The 19,294-nt window shown below is 42.7% G+C and overlaps 2 long non-coding RNA genes across 2 annotated transcripts; both read right to left on the bottom strand.

Annotated features, from left to right (window-relative positions):
• Nucleotides 1-12,869: 12,869 nt before the first annotated feature.
• Nucleotides 12,870-17,029, bottom strand: LOC136473527 (uncharacterized). The gene is made up of 4 exons (XR_010762653.1): nt 16,563-17,029; nt 16,394-16,482; nt 13,153-13,228; nt 12,870-13,063 (listed from the first exon to the last, which is right to left on the bottom strand). It is a non-coding gene; the product is annotated as an uncharacterized lncRNA (long non-coding RNA).
• Nucleotides 15,710-16,084, bottom strand: LOC136475910 (uncharacterized). The gene is made up of 3 exons (XR_010763313.1): nt 16,037-16,084; nt 15,845-15,949; nt 15,710-15,749 (listed from the first exon to the last, which is right to left on the bottom strand). It is a non-coding gene; the product is annotated as an uncharacterized lncRNA (long non-coding RNA).
• Nucleotides 17,030-19,294: the final 2,265 nt, after the last annotated feature.

Genomic DNA, 19,294 nt, shown 5'->3' with positions numbered 1-19,294 from the left:
TGTTAGCTATAAAGGAAATACTTATATGTTGCATATTTATTGTAGAAAAACGAGTTGAAGAGTATGCTATAAGTTAGAGAGTAGAAACATAACATGGCGATCTATATAATCAATTTCTATTTCTCACCCTATGAATTCGAGATAGGCTTATATGTAAAATTTGAAAAGTTGTGGAATGTCAAATTCCAAACCAAATGCCTAATCCATTAAGTAGATTTCATTTCCTCCAAAATAAAAGGATCCAAACAGCCCCTTAGTAATATTAAGATGCTCCTAGCTAAATTAAGGGCTGGGGCCACCATATTTTATTAGCACACCTTCCTAGCCACACAATTTGCCGTTTGTTAAGAGAACCGTTTGACATCTTCATCACTAGCTACTACAGAAATAAATTTTAGAATTGCCTTGTGTTTTTTTTTTGAAAGAGGGCTGTGATTTTCAGTCGCCCTGAATAGGAGGCCACGATAGTAAACGTCCTCTAGAAATCGACTTTCAGTTGAATCGATATGCTGGACCGCCTTTAGAAATATAGTTGGGTGCAATTAAATTACAATAAATCAGACAAGGTATGACGTCCAATCTAGTTTTTATTTGACCTATATGGTGGCCCATATATGTGCCATGAAACATTATACGGGAGTTTTGTCTCACCTTGAATTATATATAATTGAGGGTGACAGACCCATATATACGGCTTTGAGAATCTATATCATCAACATGAACTAATCCTTTTATGCAAGGTGAGACCAAACATAACTGGGGTTGGTGTGACAGTATGGTTACTCATTGCGTAGAGTGGAACTTGTGCCCTGAGTTTCTGGAGCGCTGCACAAAGCCAGATGAAGACCAACTTTATCGAATTGTTGAACTTGAAGAGATCTAAGACTTTAGCAACATATGATTGGAAAGGTGACTAAAATTATCGTTTTTATAACAATAAAGAAACCATCCACCGTTTCTTCTTTCACTGTCAGGAGCTCACGTCTAACTAACTTGTGATTGCGTAGGCGACCCTGGCGTCTCTGTGACGTAAGTTAAACAAAGCTTACGCTGGACCGCACGTGGGTGCGGGTGGTTCCACGGTCCAAGTTCCAAGTCGGAAGCCAAAGAACAACTACTCGGCAGTCTGAAGAAGGCACTTGTGCAACTTGTTTGCATGTTGTGATTTTTAGAAACTGTAATATCAGGAAATTTTAAATGTGAGATTTCAAACATAGATTCGACCCTAGATTTTTCGTTAGCGCTCTCCTACCATTTCTCTATCTTTCTTTCCACCATTGTAAGAACTCGACTGAGCAATCTAGCACGTAGAAACCACTGTTGACCGTGAGGCTTAGATTTTCGAACGATAAGTAGATCCTTTGTGTCTTGAGTGGTAAACCACCAAAGTCAGACGCATTAACCCACCGATCGAATCACTAATCACTGCCGCAGAATTGGACGCATGGCAGTACTCCTCGTTTAATTACCTCAAAATTTTGCTTTATCCGAACTCTAAATTCTCTAACTTTGGTCTAGTTTTTAGAGAGAAAAATATATTAACACCTACAAGTTCCATGGATAATTTAATAAATCTAATTTAGTTTTTAAGTATTGATTATTTTTCCTATAAATTTGATCAAAGTTAGATAAGTTAGTGTATATTAAATTACATGCGAGATCTTTCTAATTTTTATGGGAATTTCTAGGCTTTGTATATTAACATAGCATGTCTTGTGATAGTTAATATAATTGCTCCGTTGGAGACATCCAATTACTGTTAGTACTGAGATGCTCCTAGCTAAATTAAGGTATGGGGCCACACCATATTTTATTAGCACACCTTCCTAGCCACACAATTTGCTGTTTGTTAAGGATCAACAGAAACGTTTGAGATATTCATAGCTACTACAGAAATAAATTTTAGAATTGCCTTGTCTTTTTTAAGAGAGCTGTGATTTTCAGTCGCCCAGCAAGAACCGAATATAACAGCCACCAAAGCGCCCTCTAGAAATCGACTTTCAGTTGAATTGATACCCTGGACCGCCTTTAGAAATATAGTTGGGTGCAATTAAATTAAAAAAGACAAGGTATAACATCCAATCTAGTTTTTATTTGGCCTATATATGGTAGCCCATGTATGTGCCATCAAACTTTATATGAGAGTTTAGTCTCACCTTGAATTATATATATTGAGGGAGCATTAGACCAATATATATGGTTGTGAGAATGTATTAGGGTGTTTGGTTTGAAAAGCCACTCCATCTTAGATGAGGTGGTACATCATGAGTCTATTCCTCAAATTTGATGGAATGACTTCGTTTCTCAATTATTAACTTGTGAGGAATGAGATGATGCATCAACTTATTCCATTCCATAAACTAAACAAAAAAGCGAGGAATAAGTAGAAGATGAACCACCTCATTAACCAAACACACCCTATATCACCAACCTCCTTTTATGCAAATTGAGACCAAACTAGGTTGGTGTGACAGTATGGTTACTCATTGCGTAGAGTGGAACTTGTGCCCTGAGTTTCTGGAGCGCTGCACAAAGCCAGATGAAGACCAACTTTATCGAATTGTTGAACTTGAAGAGATCTAAGACTTTAGCAACATATGATTGGAAAGGTGACTAAAATTATCGTTTTTATAACAATAAAGAAACCATCCACCGTTTCTTCTTTCACTGTCAGGAGCTCACGTCGCGACAGTTTTCCCACTGGGCAGCAATCAGAGTCAGTAAAATAAGCGGACCACCTCGCCAAGATTTCGACGTCCAGGCGAACGGAGACTCCACAGTAGCTACTTCATGGTACCGGTCAATTAATTAGCAAAGATAACGACCGTGCAAGACCACAGCAAAGACTCCTCTCAAGAAATACAAGACCAATTTTGTCACTGACGAGTGACGACTAACTTGTGATTGCGTAGGCGACCCTTGCGCCTCTGTAACGTAAGTTAAACAAAGCTCACGCTGGACCGCACGTGGGTGCGGGTGGTTCCACGGTCCAAGTTCCCAAGTCGGAAGCCAAAGAACAACTACTCTATAGTCTGAAGGCACTTGTGCAACCTGTTTGGATGTTGTGATTTTTAGAAACTGTAATATCAAGAAATTTTAGTTTTTTTTGAAACGAATCTGACAAGAGAGCTATCGATTATATTAATAAACAAGAATCCCCAGATTGGGTACAACAAAAACAACAATAGCCGAAACAACTACAAACGGCTAAGATGACTCTACCAACAACAACAGTAGCAACAAAACCAAACGACTAACTAAGACAACGCTACCAACATCCCACTTGCAACATGAGCAAACAACAGTGAAGACAAACACCTAGAGAAAGGACAAGGAAACTTCTGCTATCATGTCCCAGAAGGCACGACCTTTTAACTCCATTAGCTACTGGAGAAGATTAGGCGGCACCAAATTCTTTAGACACTCTGTATAGATTTGTACTACATCCTCGTTGAGCTTTCCATCATTTTCAACTATACCCAAATCTTTTAACACACCACGTTGTGCAAGACAGGCACTTCGATGAAGCGATGATCTATCATAGGACTTACGTCGATGTCTTGTTCTTGTGCTCAATGGTGAAGGGGGATGCATAGAAGGACATGCAAGGTCCTCGTCCTTCCTAGGTGTAGCGACCGGAGGAGACATTGCCTCTATTGGTGGATCTTCATCTCTCACCTTGGGTTGTTCTGTGTTAACCTTGACCGCAGAATATGCAGCGCAATCTTCAATGGTTACAAGAAAGATGGGGTTCTTAACTGTCATCTGTGTATCTGAGATCTCCTCATCATCAGATGCATCCTCAACCAAAACAAGATCCTCAAAAGAGTTGGCTGTCTGTAGTAACATTTGATCTGCCACTTGAACAGAGGAAGTCCTTGAGGTCACCTCGATGGCTTGCTCCATGGGTATCTTTTGGTGAAACTCTGTGCCAACCGGCTCTAGGGCCACCTTTGTGGTCAACATGTTAAGGACGGAGTCAACAATTTCATGGCAGGTGTCCTTATGCAGCGAGCAGTCAGCAGGCATACAAGCTGCTGCAAGAGAAGGAAGGATCGACGACGTCGGAGAGTGTCGAACTGGAGAACAAGGGCCAAAGAGCTCAATCACATCAGGAACAGAAGAAAGGTCTGCACGTGGATGACCACACTCCAAATTGTTGGTTATGCGTGCTAGCCACAACTTGATAGTAGAAGCCTCCTCCCTGAGTGGGCACATCACTTCCTCCAAACGAACTTCGATAAAGTGTTTGAGGTCTGATCGCAAAGACTCCACCAGAGGCACAAGCAAGGATTGGAGGTCCAAAGGCGTCGAAGTCATAGAGGCACAACAACAGCTGCTACAAACATGACTGTCGTCCTTAACATGTGAACCAATAGGTCGTAAGGCTGGCGAAGAGTTCTGATGTCCTTGCATTGGAGATGCAGTTGCAACTGCAGGCAACAAAACACCATGCCCTCCTGAAGGAGGTGTGGACTCAACTTCTGCCCAACTTTGGCTATGCTTAGAGTAGTGAGGTCAAGTGGTAGGAGAGCGAAAACTTGGAGTAGCAGGACATCGGAAGCGACATTGTCTCTCCCTATGCCCAGGCTGACAGCAACGAATGCAGCAAAAGTAGTCCCGACAGGAACTAACTTGATGGTTGCTGGCAAGACAACGATAGCATCTGCCTCGAGCCCATGCTTTGAAGGCAAGGCTCTGCCTCTGGTGCACTTGCGTCTTCGACGGTGACGCTATATGCACAGCCTTCGCTCGGGCTCCCTCACGGGGAGAGACCAACCAAGATGGTGATGGCATGATGTTTCCTCACATTTTGGCTACCATGCCTGGCTGAAGTATGTTGGGGTGGACGCCGGGGCTTGCCAAGAAGCGGAGATGAGCAGTTGATGGGGTGGTGATGAAGGAGAATCTGAAGCGGCCGAATGAATCACTCGCAGACTCGATGTTGGCATCTCTGCCCCTGTGAAATGCACGAAGGTAGGCAGCAGATGGCGAATCGCAGATGGTGGGACTTCAGCGACGGCGCGGGCGTCGGAATCCCCTTGGGACGGTGGCGGCTGGTGGAATGCAGGTGTGGGTGAGCCCCCTCAGAACTGAGGCGGAGATCTCCTCGATGCAGTGGCTGCTGGTGGCGCGGTCGTCGGAGATACCCTCGGCCACCGGTGGCGTGGGCATGGGGTGTCAAAACTTATAGGATCACTAGGAGTATAGACCTTGCCGGGTACTTGCTGCTGAATAAAACCATGAACCCTAGAACATCTACTTAGTGCAGTAACGGTAGGTAGAACGAGAGAAAGGGAGGGGTAGAAGTTGGACGTGTCAAACCTGACACCACAGTAGAGGAAGATCCGCTCGCATTCGCCATGGATTCGGTGTCTGCGCTAGGGCAGCGACGGTTGGTGAAGATTGCATCGGTGATGCGCGGTGGCGACCGGCGGTGAAGGCAGTGGAGTCCGATGACATAGATCGGTGGTGGCACGGCTAGTGGCTTCCCATCACTGGCCGTGCCCCTCTAGATCGGATTAGGGTTTATGTGTCGGTGGGGAACTGTAGCTCAGGCGAACCTCGTGACTTGAGCCGCCGGCCCCCACCTCTATTTATTGCGTAGTGTGACAGGGCCCTCCAGCCATAGTGGGCTGGGCGCCCCCGATCAGGGCGCGGATCAAAGGCCCAACTGGGCCATTGGGCCTAGTTTGGGATTAGAGATCAATCTAACAATCTCCCCCTTGATCTCCTACCATCTTTCAATCTCATATCATTTACTTTTGTTCATTCCATTACAGATTAACACATAGAGCATGTTTCATCGTCACAGTCAATTGTCGATAGATTTAACAGCTACAACACACCACTCTATTCTGAAATAGATACTTATCTTTGGGCCTTCTTTTGTCTAGGAATTATACGCTTTCCCTTAAACCCATGTCGGCTACATGTTCTCTGAACACGTTGGGTGGTAAGCCTTTTGTAAGCGGATCCGCGAGCATCTTTTCGGTACTTATATGCTCAAGATTTATGACATGATCCTGGACTTTATCGTTCACAACATAATACTTTATGTCAATGTGTTTGGCAGCACCACTTGACTTATTATTGTGAGCATACTGTACTGCCGGATTGTTATCGCAGTATAACTTAAGTGGTCTATAGAAGTCATCAACCAACTTCAAACCAGGTATGAACTTCTTTAGACAGTTCACCTGCCCCATTGCCTCATAACACGCTATAAACTCGGCATACATTGTGGACAATTTAGTGACGGTTTGCTTTGAGCTTTTCCATAAAATAGCTCCTCCTGTGAGAGTGAATACATGTCTAGACGTGGATTTTCTATCATCTCCCGCATAATCAGAATCTGAATATCCCACTATATGGAGTGAATCAGATCTTCTATACGTCATCATGAGGCCTTTCGTTCCTTGCAAATAACGCAAGACTTTCTTTACTAATTTCCAGTGTTCTGTTCTAGGATTGCTCTGGAATCTACCAAGTAACCCAGTAACAAATGCCAAGTCAGGGCGTGTACATACTTGAGCATATTATAAGCTTCCGACAGCTGAAGCATATGGAACCGCTTTCATTTGATCGATCTTATATTGGTTCCTAGGGCATTAAAAATCCCCATATCTGTCGCCCTCGACTATAGAAGCAGGTGAAGGACTATATTTGTGCATACAAAATTTCTTTAAGATTCTTTCTATGTATGCCTTTTGTGACAGTCCTAATACCCCTTTACTTCTATCTCGATGAATCTCGATCCCTAGAACGAATGAAGCTTCACCAAGATCTTTCATATCAAATTTTGAGGACAAAAAATTCTTTGTCTCCAGCAGTAGACTGACATCACTACTTGCAAGTAAGATATCATCCACATACAGCACAAGGAAGATAAACTTCCCATTCTTAAACTTTGTATAGACACAATTGTCCTCTGCATTTTTTTAAACCTAAAATCCCTTATTGTCTGATCAAACTTCAAGTACCACTGTCTTGAAGCTTGTTTTAATCTATAAATGGATTTCTTTAGGTGGTATCCCATTCGTCATTTTCCTTCCATGACAAAACCTTTCAGTTGTGCCATGTAAACATTTCCCTCCAAGTTCCTGTTGAGAAATGCCATCTTTACATCCATCTGATGTAATTCTAAATCGTAATGTGCCACTAATGCCATTATGATTCTGAAGGAATCCTTACATGAGACTAGAGAAAAGGTCTCATTGTAATCAATCCCTTCTCTTTGCGTAAAGCCTTTTGCCACAAGTGGCACTTTATATCTCTCTATATTCCCTTGAGAGCCAAGTTTTGTTTTGTAGACCCATTTATAGCCTACTATTTTGGCTCATTTAGGAATTATTTCCAAGTCCCAAACTTTATTGGCATTCATAGATTTTATTTCATCTTCTATGGCCTCAAGCCACTTTGATGAATGATCACTTCTCATGGCTTCTTCAAATGAGGTGGGATCATCCTCCATTTGAAATTCTTCAGTATTGTATACTTCATAGTCAGCAGGAATAGCTGATCTTCTAACTCTTTGAGACCTTCATTTGACACATCTTCTGTTTGAGGCTGTTGTTGCTCCCCCTCATGTGTGGCAATAGGTTCTATAGAATCTTGAAGAATAGGTTCCTCATCATCATTCATTGTTGCCACAGGCGGAATAACAACAGGTGCTGGCACCACAGTATCTTGCACTTTTGGTGCAGCAACAGCAGGTAGTGTGAAAAATAGCTCATGAATCATTGGAGTGGGCGCATACACCCGTTTCTCTTCAAGGTCAATTTCTCGAGCTACCATGCTCCTCCTCATCATTTCATCCTCTAGGAAGACAGCGTGTCTCATTTCCACAAACTTTGTATGTCTGTCTGGATAGTAGAAACGAAAACCTTTTGACTTTTCTAGGTAGCCAATGAAATGGCAACTTACTATTTTGGATCTAGCTTCCCAATGTTTGGGTTAAATACTTTAGCCTCAGCAGGACTCTCCCACACACGTAAGTGGTTTAGTGAGGGTACTCTTCCTGTCCACAACTCATACGGTGTTTTGGGCACCGACTTACTTGGTACTCTGTTGAGAATATGAATGGCGGGTTTTAACGCATCCATCCACAGGCTCAACAGTAAGGTGGAGTAACTTATCATACTGCGCACCATATCCATCAGGGTACGATTGCGTCTTTCAGCTACTCCATTCTGCTGAGGTTCGCCCGGTGTAAAATATTGGGCTACTATGCCATTCTATTGTAAGAATCTTGCAAAAGGTCTAGGAACTTGGCCATATGGGGTATGCCGACCATAGTACTCCTCCCCACGGTCGAACCTGACTATCTTAATGTTTAAATTTTGCTAGTTTTCAACTTCTGCCTTAAATATCTTAAATTTATCCAATGCTTCTATTCTTTCTTTGATTGGATAAATATAGCCATAACGGGAGTAATCATCTATAAATGTTATGAACGAATCATAACCATCCACACTCTTTATAGGAAACAGACCACAAATGTCTGTGTGAATAATCTGTAAAATTCCTGCACTTTGTTTGGCATATTTCTTAATTTTCTTTACATACTTTCCTTTTATGCATTCTCTGCATTGTTCTAAATCTGAGAGCTCTAATGGAGGAAGAATATCATTCTTAACTAGTCTTTCTATTCTTCCCCTCGAAATATGGCCTAAACGATAGTGCCATAATTTCAACAACGCATCGTGAGCTCTCTTTCATTTTCTGTTTACATCCGTAGACGAGGATACATTCTCATTGTCGCATACAACGTTCCCATCATCGCATACAACATTCACATCATCATGTAGTGATAACAAATAAAGCTCATTTTGTAAGATAGCAAGACCAGCACATGCATTATTAAATGTTATCTTACATTTGCCATTTCCAAAATGGCAATCATATCCACCATTGTCCAAGCATGAAACACTAATCAAGTTTCTTTGTAGAGAGGAAACATATAGTACATCTCTAAGTAAAAGTGTGAAACCATCAGCAAGCTCTAGAGAAAGATCTTCAACGGCTTCAACATCTGCTCGGACTCCATTTGCAACTTTAACGTGTCTTTTGCTTCTTTGCGTAGTCTTCATCGAACGGAATCCCTGTAAAGAATTAGCAACATAAATAGTTGCACCTGAGTCAATCCACCAAGTAGATTTTGAATACTGTACATACAGGGATTCATTTATGAACGTAATAATGTTCTCATCTTTCTTTGCCATGATCATCTTTAAGTAGTCGAAACAATCTTTCTTATAATGTCCCGTCTTCTTACAATAGAGACACAGATCTTTCTCTACTGTGAACTTGTTTTGCTGTGGCTGATGCAGCATGGGACCCTTTCCCTTTGACTTTGAGGAGTTAGTATTAGTATTCTTTTTCTTGTTGTCTTTAAGATAATTGATAGTGCCACCATTGGCAGCTTTCATTCTCTCCTCCTCTTGCACACACATAGCCATGAGCCTCTCCATGTCCCACTTCTCGGGCTGTATGTTGTAGTTGACAACAAAAGTGTGAAACTCTTTTGGTAAGGAAGCAAAAATCAGATGGATAAGGAACTCTTCCTTGAGAGCCAGATCCGTTGGTTTTAGCTTGGATACCAAATTGTTCATCCTTAGTATGTGCTCCCTTATGCCACTATTACTAGAGTACCTCTCTGTCACCAGCTACTATATCAGCTGGGTAGCATATGTCTTTGAAGAGCTAGTGAACTGACTCTTTATTCTATCAAGGTACTCGATGACCATGTCACACTCTAGGATTGAGCCCACAATTGCAGGCTCAATCGTGTTCTTTATCACAGCCAAACATTTCTTGTTGGCAGTGACCCACTTCCTATGCTCAAGGTCATAGGACATCTTTTGGGATACAAAATCCCTCTCTCTGGTTGCCCAAGCGGCATAAGCCTCGTTTGTCTCCCTCACCGGTGCCATAGGCTCTATGGGACACGGTGGGGTGACTACCCAGTCCACCTCAGCCAAGATGAAGGTCAGGTCAATCTTTTTTTTCCACTGCGTGTAGTTATCACCTTTGAGAGTGGGGATCTCTTTGATACAACCCATTAAGTTATATCCACCTGAAAACACAATTCATATAGAGTGAGAATATAAACATAATAATAACAATTGCATACCTTAGTTCCAACGTTGGTCAAAATTAAAACATACAATTGTCCTCTATACTAATTCTACATCACCGTTGGACAGAAATAGAATTAATGCATGACAAAACTCATCATAATATTGCCATTAATCAACGTTGGTCAGAATAATAACAATATTATAATAAGATAAAAACACATCCAGTTTTTCAAAATTAAATTCTCCTGTTGGTTCAAATTTAATAATGAAAATAACAACTTTAAAATACGCAGCAAAAAAATGAACTCATTTTCTTGAATTTTACCCACAGGGAAAAATATTTTTTCTATTCTCTTTTGAGCCAATTTCCATATTTCAATTTTCCTAGAAAAAGAAAAATACGAAACCGAGCTCTTGCTCTTCCTTTCTCGGCCCAAACCGGCCAACACTGGCTTGGCCCACTGCTCTGCGCGACGCTCGGCCGCACCCAGGCCACAACATGGGCCTAGGCTGGCAAAGTGCCATGGCCGCACGCGCCCGCCTAGGCCGCGAGATGGCCCGATCGATCTTGGTCGCTCGTCTGCATCGGACGGCTACACGTGCGCGTCGGTCGAACAAAACGGCGCCGCGTCGCCCTAGCCCGAAAAACCCTAGTCATTCTTTCGTTCTCCTTCCCTCTCTCACTCACTCAGCCGCGCAAACCCGAGCGACGAGCAAACAACGTCGAGAGCGAGCAGAGAGCCTCGGCGCCGTCGCTGGCCCTCTCGCCGGCGTGCGCGCTCCACAGTGGGTGAGCGCGCCGCCGTCGAGTGACCTAGCCGCGGTGCCCCTTTGGCCGGAGCCCGGCGAGCAGCGCCCCCCCTGGCTCAGCCTTGTTCTCCCCGCGTGCCGGTGAGGCAGCAACGCTGCGCAGCGGCGAGGTAGGCCTCCCCTTCCCCAACATCCCCCCTTTGATTTTCTTCATCTATTTTGGATTTTCTTCTCAGATTTCATCCGATTAGGGATTAGGGTTAGAGTTAAATCAAGTTAGGGTTAGGGTTTTCTGTTTTGTTCTTCTTCCCGAATTGATTGCGGGTTTAGGGTTCGGTTTCGAGTAGACTTGAAACCGAGCCCTCCTGCTGTTCTTTCTTTTACCCAGTTAGGGTTAGGGTTAGGAAAACCCTCTTTCTTCTCAGATTTGAACTGGATCTAATCGGTTCTTTTCTTTTCTAGTCTGATTCTAGACCCTACCGTAATCTACACCTAGCAAAACGGCTCTGATACCATTGTCAAAACTTATAGGATCTCTAGGAGCATAGATCTAGCTGGGTACTTGCTGTTGAATAAAATCATGAACCCTAGAACATCTACTTAGTGCAGTAACGGTAGGTAGAACGAGAGAAAGGGAATGGTAGTAGTTGGACGTGTCAAACCTGACACCGTAGTGGAGGAAGATCCGCTCGCGTCCGCCATGGGTTCGGTGTTTGCGCTAGGGCAGCGACGGTTGGTGAAGACTACGTCGGTGATGTGCGGTGGCGACCGGCGGTGAAGGCAGTGGAGTCCGGTGGTGGCGCGGCTGGTGGCTTCCCATCACTGGCTGCGCCCCTCTAGATTGGATTAGGGTTTTGGTGTCGGTGGGGAACTGTAGCTCAGGCAAACCTTGTGACTTGAGCCGTTGGCCCCCACCTCTATTTATTGCGCAGTGTGACAGGGGTCCTCCAGCCATAGTGGGCTGGGCGCCCCCGATCAGGGTGCGGATCAAAAGCCCAACTGGGCCATTGGGCCCAGTTTGAGATTAAAGATCAATCTAACATGGGGAACCTTCCTCGGGGCAGTGGCGATGCAAGAGATGCGGATGAGGGCGGCGTCTGCGTCGGCGCAGAGTGGACTAAGATGCGGATCAGGGCAGCGTCGGGCGGTCCGGGTGGCGTCGGCGTCGGAGCGGACCAACGTCGGGACAGCGACAGACTACTCGGCCTTCTCCGCGCGGCCTTAGTCTGGATTTTGCCGGCCCGCCTCTTGTGTCTCGCACGACAGGCTCTACATCTCTTCCAAGAGGGTTGGCTCTAGGACTCAGATCTGAGCGGCATCCGGCGGTAGGCGAGGCGGCGGCGGATGCGAGGCAAGGCGAGAGCTCAGCTTGCTAGTGCTTGTTCTTGGTTAGAAATTTTAGTTTTTGAGCAAGGGATATGTGCAAAACTATAGTTTATATAAAGAAAAGGACTACAGTGCGGGGACGCAAAAAAAATTATAGTTTTTTGCAATTCTAAGGTCTTCAAAACTGCAGCGACGTTTAAATCTAAACGCCTTGTAGTTTTCAAAACTTAAAGTATTATACAAAACTATAGTATTTTTTTCTAAAACAACAAAAAAAATACTCTGCATCTAAATAGGGTCTAAGTATTTGAGAATGTCAACTTTGCAAGTTTAACATGCATTTCGAATCACATAAAACAATGGACAGTATCTAAAGTTCTGAGTTGAACATATATGCACAGACCGTCACAAAGATGGCGTCCAATACAAACTGTGTGAACCGAGAAAGAGCACACAGAATACAGAAGAAAGCGAGAACACGGACGTTTCTTGAAATAGTCGGCAAAATCAGCCGGTTGGTCTTTGTTCCATCCCAATTCCCATCCCATGCTCCTGCCGTGTGCCGAGGGCAAAATCAGCTGCTTGGATTCGTCAATCTCAAAGATTTCAAAGACTAGTATAGTGCCCGTGCTAACGCTACGGCTTTATTCTGAGAATCACATGAAAATAACCAAACAACGAAATTTTTTTATAGTTTAAGTCACACGCAATGGTACATAACGATGTATTTATCTGGAAAACACGCATGCATAACAAGGCATAATAAAGTCATGTCTGACATATCTATCCTACTAATTTATGAGTTTAAGTAGATCTTGCAGTTCCCCAGGGATGTCATATGTACATTCATTTGCGCTGCTCTTCAAAATGTCAACTAAAAATTCCGTCCTCAGTGAATCTGACCTCTGCGAATGATATAGATAATATATAATAAGTTAACTTACTGATTTGGTAGATAACATATAAAATATACATAGAAATATTTTACGCTTACTATGTTGACAAACGACGATAATCTTTCGCCATTCCGCAACTTTAGGTAGTTGTAGACAAGGAAGCCTGCCAATTTCCTAGAGAAGAAGAGCCCAAGTGTTTATTTGTTGTAGTTAAATCAAATCACCATTTATTTGATGGTAAGATAAGATAAACACAATATAAGTTGTTACCGGTCCATAGCTTTTGGAAGATATAGTTTTAATTGACGACGCCAGAGGTAAACATTCTCTTTCCATGCAGGATTAACCAATGTCATGGAGAAACTGAAATAATTCAAAACTATCTCTAATATACCATTATATGGCCTGATTGGATCTAGACCCGAGTACCATAGTTTTGGAGAATGCGGATCTAGAATGTGCACAATTTTGTTACCCATGTCAAATATGAATAAAATATAGTTCCTATCTCGAAAATATGGCAATAGAATCTGTAAACAAACAAAAAAAACCATAAGTGCAATACAAAATATAAGTTTTCAAAGGAGTTTAATGAACATATATCTTACAGTGCTGCAATTTTGTATTTTGTAGTCCCTATCAGGCCCGCATTGAAGCAATTTTGCTAGTTCTTCATAGTCTATCCAGTCGCAACACCTTGGATCTCGTCCAAACTGAGTTCTCGACTGTTGTTTTTTTTGCAACAATTATCACTATTTAATTAATGATACAACTAACAAATGATTTATATACATTAGTGAAAAATTATATCAACTTATAGCAAACTGGAGGTCCATATAGTGGTATTTGTCTTTCTCCAACATAGAGGCGTTGTTGGATGCAGCCATCCAAGCAGCAAGGTTGAAGCAATTATGATCCATCTCCATATTCTCGTTTAAAATATCGCCAATTTTTCTACGAGTTAAAGAAATCGGATACGGTCGTGTGCTTCGGACCCATTCTTTGCTAAAAAAACCAGGACAACAAACAAATGAATTATCGTAGCAGTTGTAGCAGGGGTGATGAAAAATCTTTAAATTAGAACAAAATAATTTACTTTAGAATGACTTACTCTAAAGATTCAGGGTCATCATTCAACAGGATGCATGCACGAAATACAGACAATAGGTCTTGTTTGTTTGTCCATGTTGTTGTACCCGACAGTATCATATCTATTTCATCTAGATTATCGAGCATTACAACATCATCATCAAGATTATTGTTGTCATCCATATCTTGCTCATCATCCTGTAACCCTCTCGCTGTGTTTAGCGTGGAGTTATACAAGATCGCAGGTAGCTTGAACCTAAAGTTACTTATATCGTCCTAAAAATATGAGCAAGTCATGATTATTAACCAAACCAAAATAAAAAAATATTTAGAAATATTCTTATGAAATTACCTGGGTCACAGCGTCAGATAAAGTTGTTCTAGTCCAGTACTCCATATAATTAAGCATCCATAAACCGCAACTTACACTGTGCAAATATTACAAGTAAAATATGAGTGATATAGGTACTGTTGCTGGTGTGATAATACCATGTACACAAAAGGTATAGTTGATCTTTTACCCATCTGTTTGCGCTCTTTTAGTGATCATATGTTTAGTTGGCCAAGATGACACTTCGATCCCGTGTTTCCATTTTTGTCGGTCCAGTTGGATATGCTCTGCTACACGCTTTATCATTCTTTCCAATATTAAAAAATTTAAAAACAATATGTATGTATGTATATCAATCATAAGCCACACCGTATATTCTAGATCTTGAAAGTTTGACATTTGGTCTCCGAAAGAGTCCAAAACATGTATCTCGCCTATTGAAGCATTAACAATCGCTACGTACCAGTGAAACTTCACAATGTTTATAGGAAGGAACACTTGCAATAATGGAGTTTTATCCAATTTATTTATATTTCTTTTAATCAACAAAAAGTAGCATCTATTAGAGTTTGTGGTCAAGCGTACCATATCAGCCTTCAAATAATTTTGGACCCATGTTTCAACCACGTCATTTCTGCTATAGTTCCATGTCGTTGCAAGGGCCTCTCCATCACGATGTAGCAATTGAGTAATAAAGGTATTTTCTAAGTAATTATCTCCACCTTCTCTATGGAGCAGGTGTTCTTCATGCCGCATCAATTGGATGTACGCACATATGACCTGCAGGTTTGTAATTTGTCAATTAAAAATTGGCATATATTTTGCATGGACATCAGCTAATGCAAAAGCAGTGTTAAAATGCTTACAGCGCCATTCACTTGCACATCACCATTTAATAGGCAATCCATGTCATCTCTGATTACCCAAGCATCGTCAATTCGGACAAGTAAACTTTTTTCCCTTTTTCCTTTCATGTAGTGAATTACCTTGACATCTTCTTCTGTACACTCATAGTCTGCGTTGAAAATAATTTTATTAATTAATTAATTTCAAAAAAATATAAAAAATAAGATACTATTGAAGAAAATGACTCACCTTGAGGCAGGACCTTTGCATTATTCGCCTTCTTAGGTTTATTATATTGAGGAATCGCAATCACATCCTGATCAGCATGCTTTCTGGCTTCGTCTTTTTTATATTAACTATTTCTAGGACATCGTCTTTGATGTGCTCTTCTTCTTTGATCCGCACTTCTTCTACATCCCTATTACTTATCTGCATATGCAATATTATATTATTAGTGGGTGATGCAACCCATATAGATAAACATGAGTGAGGATATGTGAGTAGCTTGAGAGTTCCTTACGTACCTCATCCTTGTCAGTACGCTTCCGCTTCCTGTCATCGTGTGGCTCTAGATTTAGTATTATTTCGCCATCGTCTTTGATCGGCAATTTTTCTATATCTGTATTAATCTGCTATGGGATATTATAATAAATACTAAATGCTGTTTTTAATATTAGTACCTACGTATGTACTGACCCATATAGATATATACATACACTGACGTTTTCTTTGTCTCCGTCCTCGGCATCTATCTGAGAATACCCAATATAGGTTCCATTGATGCCTCACTCTCTACATCCTTTTTCATTTCTTCTGCGTTCACATGAGAGCAGAGCATAAATAACAGAATAATATTAGAGATCATTTTTTTATGAATAATCAAACGTGTCTTATAATTGATTGATAAAAGTAACAACCAATAATAATAAAAAAATGTTACAGCATCATTGCCAACAATAGAGTAAGAGATGTCGAGGTCTCTATTCCCACTGCCCAATTGTGGCGAGTTGCACGTTGTTGACACTTCATTCAACTAAAGATTGATAGGGAGCAACCAGAGTACAAGTACGAACCGTCATTGGGATCCAGTTCACATCGCTCCGACTCCATTGACGTTGTTGGCGGCTGGTCGCCACTCGCCATTGGTGTAAGGTACCCTTTTCTATAATGCCAAAATAGCTTAAATCAGGGTTCCGGATCTCCATTTTGCAGAGCATGGAGGCAAGGCAAGAGCGAGCATACCAGGCGTGGCGGATGCTCATCATAGTGTGCGACGAAGACCTCGTCCGCTGGGAGTAGGGCTGCTGCGGCGCGTGTTCGTCATGTTGATGCAGATGACCTCCGTAGGCGTCGATGTGTCTCTTCCCGGTGGCCGTCTTCGACGAACTCCTTTTATCACAGGCGGGCGAGGACGTGATTTGGGCGCGCTAACGGTGTTCAAAACAAGAAAGCAAAAAAGAAATGGCAAGAAATAGATATTTATAGAAAGAAAGAATAAGAAAAGGAATTGATAGATATATCTTGCATGCAGTTTTTGGCGCAAATCAAGCATCACGTCAAGATGACTGATTTGCATTTCAATGCATGCGTTCGAACATGGGCTAGTTTTTAGGCATGATTGATTTGCAAGGTCCCATTGCTAGTTTTTTTTTGTTGTCTATAAAAATAGAAACTCCAGATAGCCTGTGCATGCACATGCCCTCATATATGTTATTTGTTTTCTTATTTTTTTATATACAGGAAATGTATAACGGTATATATGTCATCATTTATTTTGATTGATTCCGGAAAATATGTCATGGTGATGTCATCATGACACCACCTGTTTCGAGCACACAGGCCATCCGTAGAAAACGTGACAACGTTCCCTTGTGTATTTATATTTATTTAAATAAAACAAACAAGAAGCATTTATGAGGGATGCATTGAAAGGCAAATATGTCCAAGATATTTTTTTGCATTGAAAGTGCCCTCGCGAATGGACTGCAGCCTCTTGCAGACGCCTGATCTGAATGCCAGGCTCGGCAGGTCTCGCCGCGGCGTTCGCGGCACTGATTCTGTGTCCTGGTCACCGCATACGCCGTCGTCGTCCGCCGTCGTTTGCGGGTCTGACGGAGCTGTGCCGTCCGGTCGCCGCCGTTTGCAGGATGCCGGTGCCACGTACGCGCGTACGCGGCCCTAGCACGGCGTCCAGGGCTCGAAGCAGTAGTCGCAGTGCAGTCCGTCGGCGACGGCGGCCAAGTGAGTCAGCAGGAGGCGGCGACCATCAACAGGTCGGCGATGGTGGCGAGAGTCGTCCGGAGTCTAGCATCAACAGGAGGATGCTGCGGTGCGGAGGTTGTCATGCCTTTTTTCCCGGACTTTCTTTTTTGATGGTTGAATGATCGGTGATTGGATCCTAATTGCCGAGAGCTACGAGGATGCGGGCGGGGAGAGTGCGGAGGTGAGGGGGTGTGAGAAGCCTCCATCAAACATAGTTTCTGGGCCTTTGGATTTGACGTAGATCTATTATGAACCCTTGATTTTGATAGAGACAAGTTTCTGGGAATTCCACCAATTTAGCATGTCCCACGGAGACAATAACGAACAAGTTGACTATTGGTCATTTGTAGAATTTCAAAACATCCTGAATAAAAAGGGAGTGAGGGCAAACCTGGATATTTTTGCTGCTTCCTCTACAATGTCGCAACGAGGAGAGAAGCACAGCGTCTGTCACGTCGGGGACACGAAGATGAGGACAGGGCCACGTCCTTTCATCGAGGACTCTGTCAGTGGACCTTCTCCTTCTCAGTACGGGTGGCGGCGGCGCGGCTTCGTGGCACGGAGGGAGAGGATGCGGCAGCGTGGGAGAACGCAGGGCGAGGATGACGGCGTGGGCGAGCGTAGGGCGAGGACGATGGCGTGTGCGCAAACCTCGACAGTCCTTTCCCCTTCTCGGTGATCTGTCAGCCACGGATCGGGGCGGATCGCAGGCATAATACATGTACACACATCTAATTAGATCAGACTGGAATACAAATAGCCAATTATCTTAAGGATTCGGTGCTTGGTTTCGCACATCAGGAAGCGATTGGCACACCTGGTGATTAGTTTGGGTATGGTGTTCGGTTTTGCACAGCAGGAAGGCATTGGCACACTTGCATCGGCGCGTCGGGTCGGCAGCGGGCGTTCATGGAGGCGGCGGCGTCCGGTGGTGTTGCTCGTGACGGCGGAGCGAGAGAGAGGGCAAGGTCTGCGGTATCGTAGGCTACGGGGCGCGGACGTGCGATTGAGGCGAGCCACGGTAAAGGGGGAAGGGAGCTAGGGGTGCGGTGAGGGGGTGTGAGAAGCCTCCATCAAACATCGTTTCTGGGCCTTTGGATTTGACGTAGATCTATTATGAACCCTTTGATTTTGATAAAGACAAGTTTTCAATTATAGTGGAGATTTGCTACTGCTGTGAGTGTCTAAGTTATACCATGTAATCGTAAAAAAAATTGACGAAAATAAAGGACCACGGTATTTTTTTTTACTCCCTCTGTCCCTGAATAAATAGAATCCTAGTGTTATCTTAAGTCAAACTTTGTAAACTTTGATCCAATTTATAGAGAAAAACATCAAGATTTATGATATCAAACTAGTATCATTAGATTTACCATCAATATATTTTCGTAGTGTGCTAATTTTATATCATACATATTGTTACTCTTTTCTATAAAGTTAGTCAAACTTTAAAAAAAATTGATTGGCATATATTCTAGAAATTAATTTATTCGGAGACAGATAAGTATTTCACAACCACGGTGTGGGACCAGTTACCTTGGAACCCCATAATGGGCCAAAGTTCAAATTAGCTCATCTTCTTTAGATTATGAACTACCAGTTGTTTAGGCTTTCAGAACATGGCGCTCCGTTTCCGGGGCCTTATTTTAGTCCAATTCCAGCCCAGCACTACTTCAACAAGAAGCCCAGCTAATTCCCTTCTATCTTGATGG

Source organism: Miscanthus floridulus, chromosome 8, assembly GCF_019320115.1.
Source record: "Miscanthus floridulus cultivar M001 chromosome 8, ASM1932011v1, whole genome shotgun sequence".
Classification (NCBI taxonomy): domain Eukaryota; kingdom Viridiplantae; phylum Streptophyta; class Magnoliopsida; order Poales; family Poaceae; genus Miscanthus; species Miscanthus floridulus.
The sequence above is the reverse complement of the archived record's forward strand: the minus strand, read 5'-3'. Positions and strand labels throughout refer to the sequence as shown.